Source organism: Equus quagga, chromosome 7 (genome assembly GCF_021613505.1).
Source record: "Equus quagga isolate Etosha38 chromosome 7, UCLA_HA_Equagga_1.0, whole genome shotgun sequence".
NCBI classification, from domain to species: Eukaryota; Metazoa; Chordata; class Mammalia; order Perissodactyla; family Equidae; genus Equus; species Equus quagga.
In genome coordinates, this window is record NC_060273.1 from 112,382,603 (window position 1) to 112,396,523 (window position 13,921).

Genomic DNA, 13,921 nt, shown 5'->3' on the forward strand with positions numbered 1-13,921 from the left:
TCTTTTGAGGCTCCTTTCAGTAATATGATTCCATGATCCCATTTTGTAGATGGAGACAGAGAGAGAGAGAGAGAAAAAACATATCTCATAACGTATCTTGTAACGTAATCCACGTAACATATCTATGAGAAGTCAGCTTAATCAGAGGTAGAAATCGACATAAAGTATTCAAGGACACAAATGATTAACTCCTTTACTTACTATTTATCTAACTCCTTGGTTTCTAGCCCAGGAAATGGTTCTTTGTGTATTTTTAAGGTCTCCAGTTGGAGCCTATCAAAACTAACTGGCCAAAAGGCCCTTGGGTCTGTTAATAAATAGTAAAATAGATGCTTTGACTTGGTTAGAAATTGCTTAGAACATTAATCACACTCATATCACTTGACCATATTGTCTACCTCCCTGTTTTATTTCAATCTCCATTCAGTTGTCAATAAAGAGAAAGTATCTTGCCGTACAGTTTATTTTCTACTTGTGTGACTTCTCTTAATGCATTCAGTTTTGTCTTAGAAAGATAAATGCAGAAATTTGCAATGATTTTAAGGAGTAGAGAAACTTCCAGGCCAGATTCGATGCTTTCCTATGTGACCTAGAAAGAAGGCAAACCCATTAATGCAAGATTTGATTTCCTAACAGAAGCACCAGACTTATCAGAGCAGACATTTGTAAGAGGTCCATTTACTCATGTAGTAGGCGTCTCTCCTGCCTCAGGATCCTCACACACAAATGGCAAAAATAGTTTAACTTTCTTACTTGCAATCAGATATGATCTACCTTCCCGATCATGCTCAGCATTGACTCATAGTTTCAATTATCTACAGAGAGATGAAGATCAAGGAAAGGGAGGGACCCAACATACTGTAATATTGAGTACTTACCATGTGACAGATCATATGTTAGAATATTCTTAGCACACTATCATATTTGATCCTCCCACAACCTGTGAAAGTAAATATACTCACATTTTATAATGAAAGGTTGAAACTCAAAAAATTTAAATTATTTGCCAAAAACGATATAGTTAGTAAGTGGAGATGATTGCTAAATCTGGGCTCAAAACAAAAACAGAAGCATGGCATAAAGAGGGCCTAGGAAGGAAGCAGAGGGTACAACACCTGCAAGGAATTAAACCTGCTTGGAGTCCTTTTGGGAAGTTCAGTCACTTCTTTTGCAGAATTGGATGTGTAGCACAATTATCTGTCTTTGTTCTTTTTGCTAAATTCATTCTCCTCTCACAACAGGGGAAGTTTTTGTTCATTTAAAGGTCATGTTTTTAAAGCTATTGACCCAGAGTTGTCATTGCATTCTTCCTACTTCAAATAGTCTGAGTAGTAAGATGAATATATTCTTCATCATTTTACTGCTAACAAGTTTGACTCTTCAAACAAAGGGAAAGAACTTAACTCATAAAAACTAATATATAATACATTGTGATATACTTGCCTCCATGACAGAAACTCTCCCTTTAAAATATACATGGGTTGGAGTATCTCCATTCTGGAATGGAAGTAGCCCACATGAGAAGATGGGAGTCTAAAAACATAAAAAAAAAGAAGAACATTAAATCCAAGGGGTAAGTAGGAAAGGCACAAGGCAGCTGGATTCATGGGAGGGAAAGGGGTGGAAAGAAGTAGAAAATCCCCCTTTGGACATTTTCTTCAAGACATGCTAGAAGAAAAGGAGCCCGGCAGAGAGGGCTCCTCTAAATGTGGAGCCATTTCTCCACCCAAGGTTGGTTTTATTTCGCGTTTCTCAGTGGTCAAGTTTCACACTATAGGGCTGTAACTCTGTAGCACTGCTAGGTTGTATGGTCTGCCCTGCAGTGTTCTCTCAGGAAGCCAGCCACTATGGATACAGTGTGGCATTTCCTGCAAAAGTAGAGAGGATCACGGAGCAGTATGGGCATGAGAGGGCCATGAGGCCATGCAGGCATAGGGATTCCCCTGGGGCTCCAGCTAGCCTGGAGAACTCATTAATGGTACCAGTAAAGGCAGCTGCAGAATGGTCCAGGCAGTGATTGGTATATTTGGAAAGAATGAGGCAATGAGACATTCTGAGAAGGCAGGCAGTTTTGCATCTAATAAACATGTTGGTCAAAGTCTCCCTGAGAGTCATCTCCTTTTTAACCAGCCAGAAGAAGAGAGAACACAGAAGAGTACATCTGGGAGGTTTTAATGGGATGAGCCTCCAAGGCATACATCACTTCTGCTCAAGTTCCATTGACTACAACTCAGCCACATGGCCACATTTGATTGGAAGGGAGGCTGGGAAATGTACCTAGACTAGCTATGTACCTAGAAAGAAGAGAAAAACATGGGTTTTGAGGGGCATCTGGCATATCTGCTGTATATTTAAACAAGTGAGGTCTAGAGAAATTGAGTGCCTAGCAAAAATGTCATATAACTTAGAGTCCAAATTCTCCCTACAATCATGTGCCTCCAAAGCCAGCTCACATCTGTGGATGAGCATCCATACGCTGTTCCAGACATAAGGGCTGACACTTTTGTTTGGTTTTGAAAGGAGAGCATGACATTTAGAAGATACATTTAATGGACTTAATCACATCATACCTCTTTTGGTATTTTAAAAGAAAATCTGGAATTATGGGACAAGATTCGATTTACATGACATTAAAATTGAAGCTAGCAACAATTGGTTCTTTTAACTAACAAAAAAGAGAACTTGTTTGACCTTTCAGTGAACCATTAAACCAACAAGACTCAAATCACGGCCCCTCTGTGAGAATAAAGATGGTAGGTAGACGCTTTACTTTTCCCAATCTTTGAAAAAAAAACAAGGCATTCTAGTTTAAATATGAGTTAGACCAACCAAAAATAGATGGCCCTGAACAATGTTATAAACAAAATATTTCAAATATTACATAACATAAAGCAAATGGAATTTATCCTGCTAGTTCAGAACATTGGTTAAACCTCAAAGCTGAGGCCAATGGATGATAAGTACTTCATAATCTGAACAGATGTGCTAGGTACATCTTTGCAGCATGCACTCAACAAGTGACCATATAGATCTGCAACCATCATTCAGCTCTGGTCTACATTAGAGGGAGCTAGAGATTTATCAAGTGAATTCTTCGAAGAGAATTTTTAGGAGTAGAGAATACTATGGCATCCTCTCACTCATGGGAAAGAAAAGGGAGGCTAAGAGAGGGTAGTTCATTCCCTTTTCCTCAAGCAAAATGAGGGAGGACTCAAAAGAACCATCCAGAAAATTAAAGCTGATTGCAAAATGAGGAGACCTGAGCTTACCTCTTATCTGGAAAACTCTGAAGGCAGGAATCAGGCTGGTGTGTTCCCTCTGTTGGTGAGGCAAGGATTGAGGAGCCAGCAGTTGGTTAAGCTGTACTCCATAATTTGGTGGGAGTCAAACATTCTAGAATCTTCTTGCAGGCCAAATGGGCACATGGATAAAATGGCTAGGGGCGAGTTTTCTCAGGACCTAGCACAATGAGGCTGTGTGTTGCAGCCAGATAAACCCAGCAGAAGGTCTTGGGTTGGGGCAGTGACCCAGGCCATGGGATATATCTGAAGAACGCTTCAGTGTATCTCATGGAGATTGTTGGCACCAGATGCTTATCCCTATCTCTTGGAAGATGGCCTTCGGTTCCCAATTCTGTTCTGCGAAGCCTTCATTTTGGGCAGCCCTCACTCATCTCCCTCTTTCCAGTTGTCTCTCTGCCTTTCTACCTTTGTCTATGGAGGTGAAAATAGAAGTAAAATTTAGGAATTCTTCCAGGTAATTCTGGTGCTACTTAATAGCAACAAAGCAAATGATCATCACACAGGTTTTCTAATTTTCTTTCACCAGGTTGATTAATCTTTTTTTATTTTATTATTTCTTTTTGTGAGGAAGATTGTTGCTGAGCTAATATCTGTGCCAATCTTCCTCTATTTTATGTGGGATGCTGCCTCTATTTTATGTGGCACGCTTGTGCCATGGCTTGACAAGCGGTGCTAGGTCTGTGTCTGGGATCCAAACCTGCCAACCCTGACCACCAGCCAAAGCAGAGTCCTCGAACTTAACGACTACACCCTAATGGGCCGGCCCCCAATTAACCTTTTAATGTGTTTTTGTTTTTCCCCTTTTCTTATTCAATTTTGTTGAGCATTTGCAGTGGGTACAATTATTTTTTGGAAGCCACTACATGGGTGTCTCCTGCTTCCTTTTAAGTGAGAGATAAACAAATTGGTGACGTAGGGAGTTCTTTCAGCTTCTGATGTGTTATGATCAGTCTATTGTGGGGGAAGAGGTTTCAAACCTAGAAGGACATTCTACCTTCTCTGCTTTATTGTCATGCTTTCCTCTTCACCAGGCCGCATCCTTCAGATTTGGGAGGTATCGGTGAGATTTTTTTCTATATTTGTGACTTCCTTTTTCTTCTCAGTACTGCTTAAGGAAACGGGAAAAGGAGATACATTATTCCCAAGGTCTTTTACTTTCTTAAATATAATAGGGGATCATCATTAAGATGGACATTTTTAGATTAACAATAGCACCTATAAACAATTGACCCACATTCAATTTGATTGGGAAAAAGGCAAACTAAATCCAATAAAAAAACTCCATCATTTGCTTGTCTTTTTAAGATTAATAGATGTGAATAAAATCATTTAGCTCTGAAATGATTTAACCTGATGAATTAAAATTGCCACTCTACATAATAACATAGTGAAGACTATTCAAGAAATTAAAATATTCTTTTCAGAAAATGCAGTTTGTACCTTTGCATGTTAAAAATAAAGAAGACTCTTGTAGAGCTCTGGTGAATACACCAGCTAAGAAACAAAACAAACTAACTAAACACCTTTCCTTCTTTTTGAAATGTTCTCTTTGGTCAGGGAAATTAGACATTTAAGGTTTTCTCCCTTTTTAGTTCGCTTAATAATGTATCATGAAAGAATATGAAAACTATATTCTACAGAAGTTCTCTGTTCAACTTGAAAATAGAAAAGTCATTTACACATCTTTTTAAGAAGAATACTAGGAAGCTGTTTGGGAAGAACAAACCAGTTTCATCTGATGGTTAAACTCTCTATACTCTTGTGGACACATAGAAGAGCCATTGCATTCTACAACTTCTGCAGGCACCATTCACATTATAGTCCAAGTGAGTGTCATCCCATGGTGTTGGATGGTATTGTGTGGTGTGCAGTCTAAGCCACATGGCTCTATGTGGAAACCCTACCCTAAAATCTCTTTTATATTACCTTTAGAGTAATAATGATAGTAAAAGCACAATTCTTCTCATGTCCAGTAAATTTTGGCTTATTTTCACTGAAGTATAAACAAGTTAGGTAGGAAATCTCAAAAGGGCTTCACCTCAGAGACGTGGGGAGAGCTGTCAGGAGGCTGGACGGCTTGTAAAAATAACTGGGGGAGGCTACGGAGATGTGTGGGCCTGGCGGGAGAAGAAACAATACTACCTGTGCCAAAACAATGACAGCTGGTATTCCGTGGGTTTTTGCTATGGATGAGAGTACTCAAAATTGGGCAACTTCGATATTTTCAATTATGGGTGGCAGCTTTAATGGTCAGTTGCTGCTCATTCTTGATCAGGTCCTCAACAGATATATATATCATTCACTATTATTTTTAGATCTACTCTTCTTGCCACCCCGCCCCCCTACAGTCCTGACATTTCATGTTGAAACATGGACAAGAATAAATTAAGTTACCTGTAGTTGGCCAGATTGGTTTTTCCTATTCAGCTTTCATGTCGGTATGAAGATGAGGGAAGAAAAGTTTAAACAGACTTACTTTGATGTCTATGAAATGATGGTAGTGTAAATTCAAGATATGAAATATCAACCTTAAATAAACAACTTAAGATCTCATATAATGTAACGTTTTCCATTTGCAAAATGTCCAAGATAAGCAGACTTTGGTTTATGAAAATTTTATTTGTCTTATTTTTCTTCTGCGGCTCAGACTAAGTTTTCCTGCTTATGGTTTAGTTTTTAAAATTTTGCTACTGGAATCTCTTCAGTAATGTCTATTCTGATGGTTTCTCTCCCCCCATAAAATGCTAGCTCAAAGCTCCCCAAGGAAGATGAGTTCAGAGTGCAGTTATAAGCTCACCTTTCATGTATAGTGGGCTCATATTACTGCCAGGCCTAGCTATATTTCTTCATATAAAAGTTGTATCATACAAAAACCTGTTTATTTTGCTTCATGACACACGCAAGGTGGAGCTTTTGGGTATCATAGATTTAAACAATATAAAGATGAAGTATGCCTTTTGAGTTGCTTTCCCAGGGAAGATGATGCATTTTTAGAGAACAGATCACATATATTCTCTAGCTGCCTTTCTCTGTTCCCAGTAGAACGTGTTCGTGAGATAGCTGGGTCCACGGAAGTCTAGAACTCCTGGCATTATTCTCAGTACCATTCCTTTTGACAGGTGACTTTAATACCTTTTGGCATTACTAGTTTTAGGATTTTGGATTTCATCTAGCTGCCATTCTAGCTCAGCAGTTTCTCCACTTAGAACTTAAGAACTCTGTAGTACTTGGCTATTTGGATTCTGAGAGGAACTATCTGTCACTGTCTGTCTCACGGGTTTACGTTGTTCTGTGTCACTTTTTTCTATTCCTGGTCTAGTTCTAGCCTGTGCCTAGACTTCTCTGTAAGAGCACAAGACTTCACACATTGAGAAACTTGTCAGAATTTAATTTCAATGGGAGTCATATAGCTCCCAGTTAGGATGAGGGAACTAGCGCGGTTCTTTCCTATCTGTACTCCTGAAAAGCGAAGTAACTCTGCTTTCATTAACTGGAACTTCCCTACTGCTTGACATAAATGTTATAATGATGCAGACGCCCCCCGCCCCGTGCCCAACCCCCAATTTCTTTTTATAGTTCTCTAGATAGGGACTGATACAAAATATCCTGTAAGAGATGATCAGAAAGTCATTAGAAATGATCATTTAGAAAATAGATCAGGCAAGAACAGCTGGGCAACAGTGACTCGGGGGCCAGGAAAAATATAGGAATAGAAACATATTTTGGCCCAAAAGAAAACCCAGTAATGGTCGGTATAGACAAACAACAGCGTTTTCTCTGTTTGATGTTTTTACTAAGAGAAGTTCAAAATAATTTACAGGCATACATTAATAATTAGTTCTCTGCACAGCCCCATTTTTTGAATGCTTAAATTGAGGCAGATGGATAATGATTCAGTTATTCGAAGCACTCAGCACATCAGTGGTTGAATTTTGTTGTGATCTCTCGTTCACTGTAGACCACACGGCTTCCAACGACCTATGTATAATTCATCTCAGCTTCATCCAAATTGGGAGCTGACATTTTTTGGTAACACAAATCATAGCTTCTTGTCAGTAAAAGAACCAGTGTGGGAAACTCAGACTGCTCAGAGGTTCAGTGTCCTGCTCACTTTGTTGTTTTTGTACAGATTTGAGAGAATCTAATAGTTTGCCACCTTTATGTTGGCACATGCATACATATGTTTATTGATGAAGTTGATTTTTCTTCAGCCCAGGTATTTCCTGGGCAAGCAGGAAAGGAGATCATTCTGAGGATTTTCTCCTGGGTGGTTCAACATGAATTAACAATAAAAATGCATTAAAAATGCTTTAGGTGCCATCATTTTTCAGCAATGATCTTAGATTGATAACGATGAGACTAAAAAAATGGAATCTGGCTATTTTATTTCAATCTTTTAAACATATTTTTGGAATTTTAAAAAGCTGTTCCCTCTGACAGCTGTGTGACCTTTCGTCTCTTTTAGTCTCTCCCTGTTGTGAGAGTGAATACCTATGATCAAAGGCCCAATTTTGCTTCCTTCGTGTGCAGGAGTTGTTGACTTCAAGACAATTTGAGATCAAGGTGAGCTCTGCACATTTAAAGAGAGAAAAGAGCAAGATACAGAGAGTGATATTGGAAGATGTATTTGAACTTTTATTCCAGGTGTTAACCAATGCTTTCCCATTATTATTCTACAGAATAAGAAATAAATTTACCAGTTACATCTTCACATGGGCAAAAATTATGCAATGCCCTGAATTCTAAAAATTCTAGCTAGAAGTGGTCTAGATGCCACATATACTTGGCTGCATAATATTTTCTATTAGATATATTCTCTTTGAAGAAATTGGGTGGTTCCTTATTAATGTTTTTTTCATAGAATAGTGTTTTACTTTATAGCCTGAAAATATATATAGTTAAATTCTATTTAAGTTTAGAAATCTCTATAGACACTGCCTAATTAATTATACTTGTTTTAACTTATTACACAATTATTTCAGTAAAATGGAACTAAAATAGGTGTAATCATGCTTAGAGTTTTCTAATAAAGCATTGACTTTATCTACTCAAAATTCTTAATGAATGGGAGGTTAAAAATGTTGACTGTCTTTCCTGAGAAAAAAATCAAATCAACAAAGCTCCTATTAGGGAGTTAAATTTTAAAAATCAATGTAGAATGTTTGTCTTGATCAGTACATGCCCAGTACTTGTCTTCTACATCTTCTATAGCTCTCATTCTCTCTAAAATCATTGATGTTGAAGATTAACCTTGATAGCCTAGAACAGACAAAATCAAAAGAAAGATTATATGATATTCACTTACATTCTATTGACTAAGGCAACAGGAACATTAATATCATTTTAAAAGACTTTAAGTAAAAATGGTGGAAATGAAAAAAAAGAGCTTAGGTTAAGACCACAGTAGGAAAAACTGGGGTTCAGCATCTGCCAGAACTATTTTTTTTAACTCTCTAACTTAATATACATGTAGTTATGACAAATCCATAAAACAGGTTTGTCTATTTCTCACAGTGTCATACAAGTGGTCCAAAATGGTCCCAGCCAACAGCAAGAAAAAAATTAATCAATTCATTCACGGTCATCTGTTAGATTACTAACAGAGTGGGAATTAGCGTGCAAAATCTATCTTCCTAATTAGAACTTTTTCCCAAGAGCCATGGAGACTGCTTCCATTTTAATATCTAAATATATGCTAAAAATCATGAGCCACTATTTGGGAGTCAAAATAAAATGCTATGCATTATTTATTACCCTGGAATTTTACTATTGCTTGAAATAAGAAGGCTGGAGCTTAAAAATATTTGCTGATGATGCAGAAATTATTGTTGAACACACATTATAATGACAGCATCTAATTACTCATGAATAGAAGCTAAATGGCTCATATATTTTCAGAGATGAATGATACATATACTCCATCTAACCATCCACCATTTTACCATCTATCCAGCACTGAGAGTTTACTTTGTGTAAATTCTAATATTGATACATATATTCTAATTTCAAGAGGATTATGATGCTGTGATAAACATTCAATATTCTTTTACCAATTCTATTTTATGCTTACTCTGTACTAGGCACTGAGCTTAGAATTAAGTATATAATAAGAACCACACAAAAACAGACAATTACAAGGCAAAAAACATCAAATTCATTTTTGAGAAAGTGGTAACAGGAATCTGATGCAACAGATTAGCTGCAGATGTCCATGACATAAATAATTAATCCAAATATCTGCATTCTTTTCTATTAATTAAATAAAAGGATAAATTGTTCCATGTTAGGCATTTGAAGAGAAATTCACAGAACAACTTCATGATTTAGATGTTGTGTTTGTGGCCTCAATCAAGCCAAATTCTGGCAGTTGAGTAGATACATAGGAAATTCTGCATAAATTGGCTGTCTCCGTAATTTTATTAAACATTCCATGAGGAAACAGAGATAAGGGTGTATAAGCAGGGAAAACAGTATCAATGACATCTCAAAATGCCTAAAAAAGCAGAATTCTTGCTAGATAATAGTTGATGACTGTCTTTTCCAAGATGCTTTACATTTCTGAAATGTAACTTAGATATTAACATTGATTTTAAGTTACAGAAGACAATATGATACATTAATATCAAAAGGAAAGTGGTGGTAATTATTTTTGTAGATCTTCCTTATACTCATAATTAAAGACTTATGAGTCATAATTAAAGTAAAATGTAAAATTGTTTACTGGTAGGTCAAGTTGTCATTGCTTTTTGTATTTTTACCATAAAGAGTACATTGATCATTTCATAAAATATTTAAAAGTTGGAAGCTTCAAGTAATTTTTAGTTTGCCAGCATGAATGAATATAATATTAACCATGAAGATATAGTGATAGCTTCAAATTAAACAGGCAAATCAAATTAATGCATATTTATTGAAGACCTTTTATGCATAAAAGAACCCATATGTACTAAGTAAAAAGTCACTCCTGATTATTTATGTTGATGAAGGGCTTTCAAGTGGCCATGGATCTAAAATCAATACGCTTTTGTTGTGTTATGATGCTTTCTCTTTGCTTTTTATCTCTGAGGTGTAGCTACCATTAAAATAGGAAGATTCACATGTACTGAATTTGAAAACAGCACATGCAAAATCAATATGAAACCGAATATGTGATGTAGTGGAAAGAACAATGGGCTCATTTAAACTTCGTACTAAATGATTTTTGTGATGATCAAACGTGCCCTCTGTCAGTTTCTCCATTGTAAAATAAGGAGTTTGCAATACCCAATGTCTCTCTCTTAAATACTGTTTTATAAATATAACATGAAGCCAGAAATATAACTGTAATATCACAAGGTCTACCAAATTTTCCTTTATTTATTCTTAACTCATAAATGATGGATTAAACTTCTTGTCCAATATTTTCCACATACACTTTTACAGCAACCTGGGCAAAATAGATTATCTTGTTAGACTTCACTAGGAAATACAGACATTTATTAAAAGGTCTGCACATGCATATAACGTCTATACTCATTCTTAGTAATCCATAAGTAAAAATTATATCTGACATTCCGTAATTTTGTTTGAATGCTCGGTGGACATTGTGTTGTATAAAGTCATGATTAAGCAGTAAAAGTGTAAAGTAGCAAGTAGAAGGCAGAATTGTGCTATTTACGATTAGTCCTGGTGCTACTCATCTTGACTGTTTTTTTTAATCAAAGGAGTTATTGTGGGATGGGTGTATCTAAGATGTAATCTACCTCGGAAGTTCTCCAAGATTTTGAGAAGTGCGAATTTTTATTTCCATGAAGATCTGAAATCTCTTCCAGGGGAATGAGAAGAGAGGTGCTAAGTAGTTGGGCAGATGGGAAAGCAGGTGGTGAAATTCTTGAATAAAACAGTGTACGAGGTGGCCTGCCGGTTCTCTCTCTGTCTACTGGTCAATGACACTAAGCATGGCACCTGGCTGGACACCAACCAGGTAAGTCCTCAAGATCTATCAGCACAGCCTGATTTACTTGGAAACTCTTGTCCCATGCCAGGGTTATGGCATATTTTGGGCAATAATATTTTTTTTCTAATATGATATTCTATGTGTGAGAAGAACTTTGTTGAACACATCTTATTAAATATATATTTTTAAAAAATATAAATCTAGAAAACTCACCTTCTTTTCTTCCTTCCATCTTCCCTCCCTTCCTTAATTCCTTTCTTCCTTCTACTATCATTTATTGAGAACCTGTTCTGTCCAAGAAACACTGAATTCTCAAGCATGCAGAAAGATCTAAAAGATGTGGTTCATATCTTGGGGGAGAATGCTCATGTAAATACCTGGGGCATAAAGCAGGCCGTCATTATTTCCCCTGAAGTAGCATGAAGTGCTGTGAGTATTCAGGTTAGAGGGATTCTTTCCAACTGTAGTGAGCAGGAATCAGTCATTTCTCTAAGGAGTCCTTATTCCTTTTGATGGACCATGGTATTTAGAAACCAAGATCTGACCTGAGGAACTGTTGCTTGTTCCTTTCAGTGGACAGAGTTAGGGAATATATGTATGAATATAAATATAAATACATATACACATAAACACATTTGCATCTCTTTTTTTTTTCAGATTTTTTAAAACAATTTTTTTCCTTTTTCTCCCCAAAGCCCCCTGGTACATAGGTGTATATTCTTCATTGTGGGTCCTTCTAATTGTGGCATGTGGGACGCTGCCTCAGCATGGTTTGATGAGCAGTGCCATGTCCGCGCCCAGGATTCGAACCAACGAAACACTGGGCTGCCTGCAGTGGAGCACGCCAACTGAACCACTCGGCCATGGGGCCAGCCCCTGCATCTCTATTTTTAAATCCATGTATGGATATTTAAAATCATAAGTTTATACTGGTGCTTCCAATTCCAATTCAAACCGTAAGCTTCATTCTACATTGCTTCCTTTCCCATTGTAACTTCCTTCTCTAACACTGAGAAACCTGTCTCTCCCTATCATTCGCCTTATTAGATCTGTCTCTCCTTCATATCACCAATCTCCCTTTGCAGCTCCAGTTCCTCCCTGTCTTCATCCCACCCGTGCTCAGACAGTCTGTGACGAGCCACCTACCACGTGACGCCCTACTTATCCTGGTCACGCCACAACACCCTGCATCACTGGGGCAGCTGATATGTGGGTTACTCAATAAATATTTAATTGATTAATGTATTTCAATAGCACAATATTTGTGGTTTTCACAGAGCAGCATATTGTCACAAGAACAGCAGCTTCCTGTAATGCTAGCAATTTTAGGCTTTACTTTTGTGTTAAAATTACATTATGTTAGTGTCAAATTCAAGTCCAGTTATTTCATTCCAGACAATAGAAATTAAGCATGCAAATATACTTTGGATGAAGGGGTTGGAAAAGGCTCAGGATCAATGAAGAGGAAGGAGAAGGATTTTCTGTTGACATTTTAAACTGACTCATTTAATAATTTAATTCTCCCTGGCTTATAAAAGAAAAACAGATGAGGTGTTTGAAGATAGAATGTAAAAGAATGCAAAGGACACAGAGAGGAGAGTAAAGAGATTAAAAAAAATCCTTTGGTTAATTTATGATATTTCCTAGCCACAACTTCATATGCTAGCAGAAAGAAAAAAAAGTGAGAAATAATTTTTTCTTAATTAATCTTGTAGAATTGAAATATAGGCAAAAATGCTCTGCTACAAAAAAGAAAACAGTAGAAAATTAAGATGCATGAAAAAAATCTTTATATTACATATTTGTTCAACTAAATTATGACATGGGGGATAAGGTTTAACATAGGTTGCAATCACATAGTAATAACAATTAATCAGCATCTGCAAACCAGAGCAACATGAATCAGTGTATGTTAGTAGTGGAATGTCAATGACTTCATGATGGCCAGTAGATGCGTACTGATTCATTGTGGGCAAGGAATTCTAAAATTGTAGATCTTTCATGGGTATCTCTGTTTTGCCTTGTTCCTTGCCCTGACAGACTCAGTTTACTTGGAGTATAATTATTAGTAGCATCCTTTTTAATTCTGGAGAGTGTTCCAGCTTGGATGATCAATTATACAATCATTGTAACTTTGGATAGGATTTGGAGAGAGAAAGCTGAGGGATCAGCTCTTCTTATTTGTCACTTTGACCCACAGGAAATAAGGAAATTTTAAGCAAACCATTCAAAGCCACATAGGCCTAGTTCCTCTCTGGACTTCATATGAATGCAAATTGGGCCAATTGGCTGCATTTTACACCAGCTGTAACTTCTGGGTGGTCTTCAAAGAAAACCCCATTTAGAGTGTATTTCAATGATGCAAGGGAAATTTCACAGACTGCTAAAGTGAAAGTGGGAGGTCTGCAGTTGAAAGAGGGGGTTTCAATCACTATATTATGGACAGCAGGAGAAAAGCTTTTCTAGCTACAGCTGTCACCTGAAACTTCAGCCACTAGTTCCTCACCAACATATTTTGTTCATAGCATTCTACTATTTCCCCATAATATCTGGATAAATTCTGAGCACCATGTTATTCAAGGTGGTGTCATGGATTAAAAATACAATTTAGCACTCTTTGTCCACAGTATTCAATGTTGACAAAATATGCTGTGAATGCTGCCTTTTGTGTAATGAAGGGAAA

At 37.0% G+C, this 13,921-nt stretch overlaps 1 long non-coding RNA gene across 1 annotated transcript in view; it reads left to right on the plus strand.

Annotated features, from left to right (window-relative positions):
• Positions 1-12,407, plus strand: part of LOC124241509 (uncharacterized) — a 28,951-nt gene extending 16,544 nt beyond the window's left edge. Inside the window, exons 3-5 of the long non-coding RNA XR_006889234.1 lie at positions 7,768-7,865; positions 11,114-11,265; positions 12,324-12,407. This is a non-coding gene — a long non-coding RNA (uncharacterized LOC124241509). The remainder of the gene's footprint in view (positions 1-7,767; positions 7,866-11,113; positions 11,266-12,323) is intronic.
• The last annotated feature ends 1,514 nt before the right edge of the window (positions 12,408-13,921 follow it).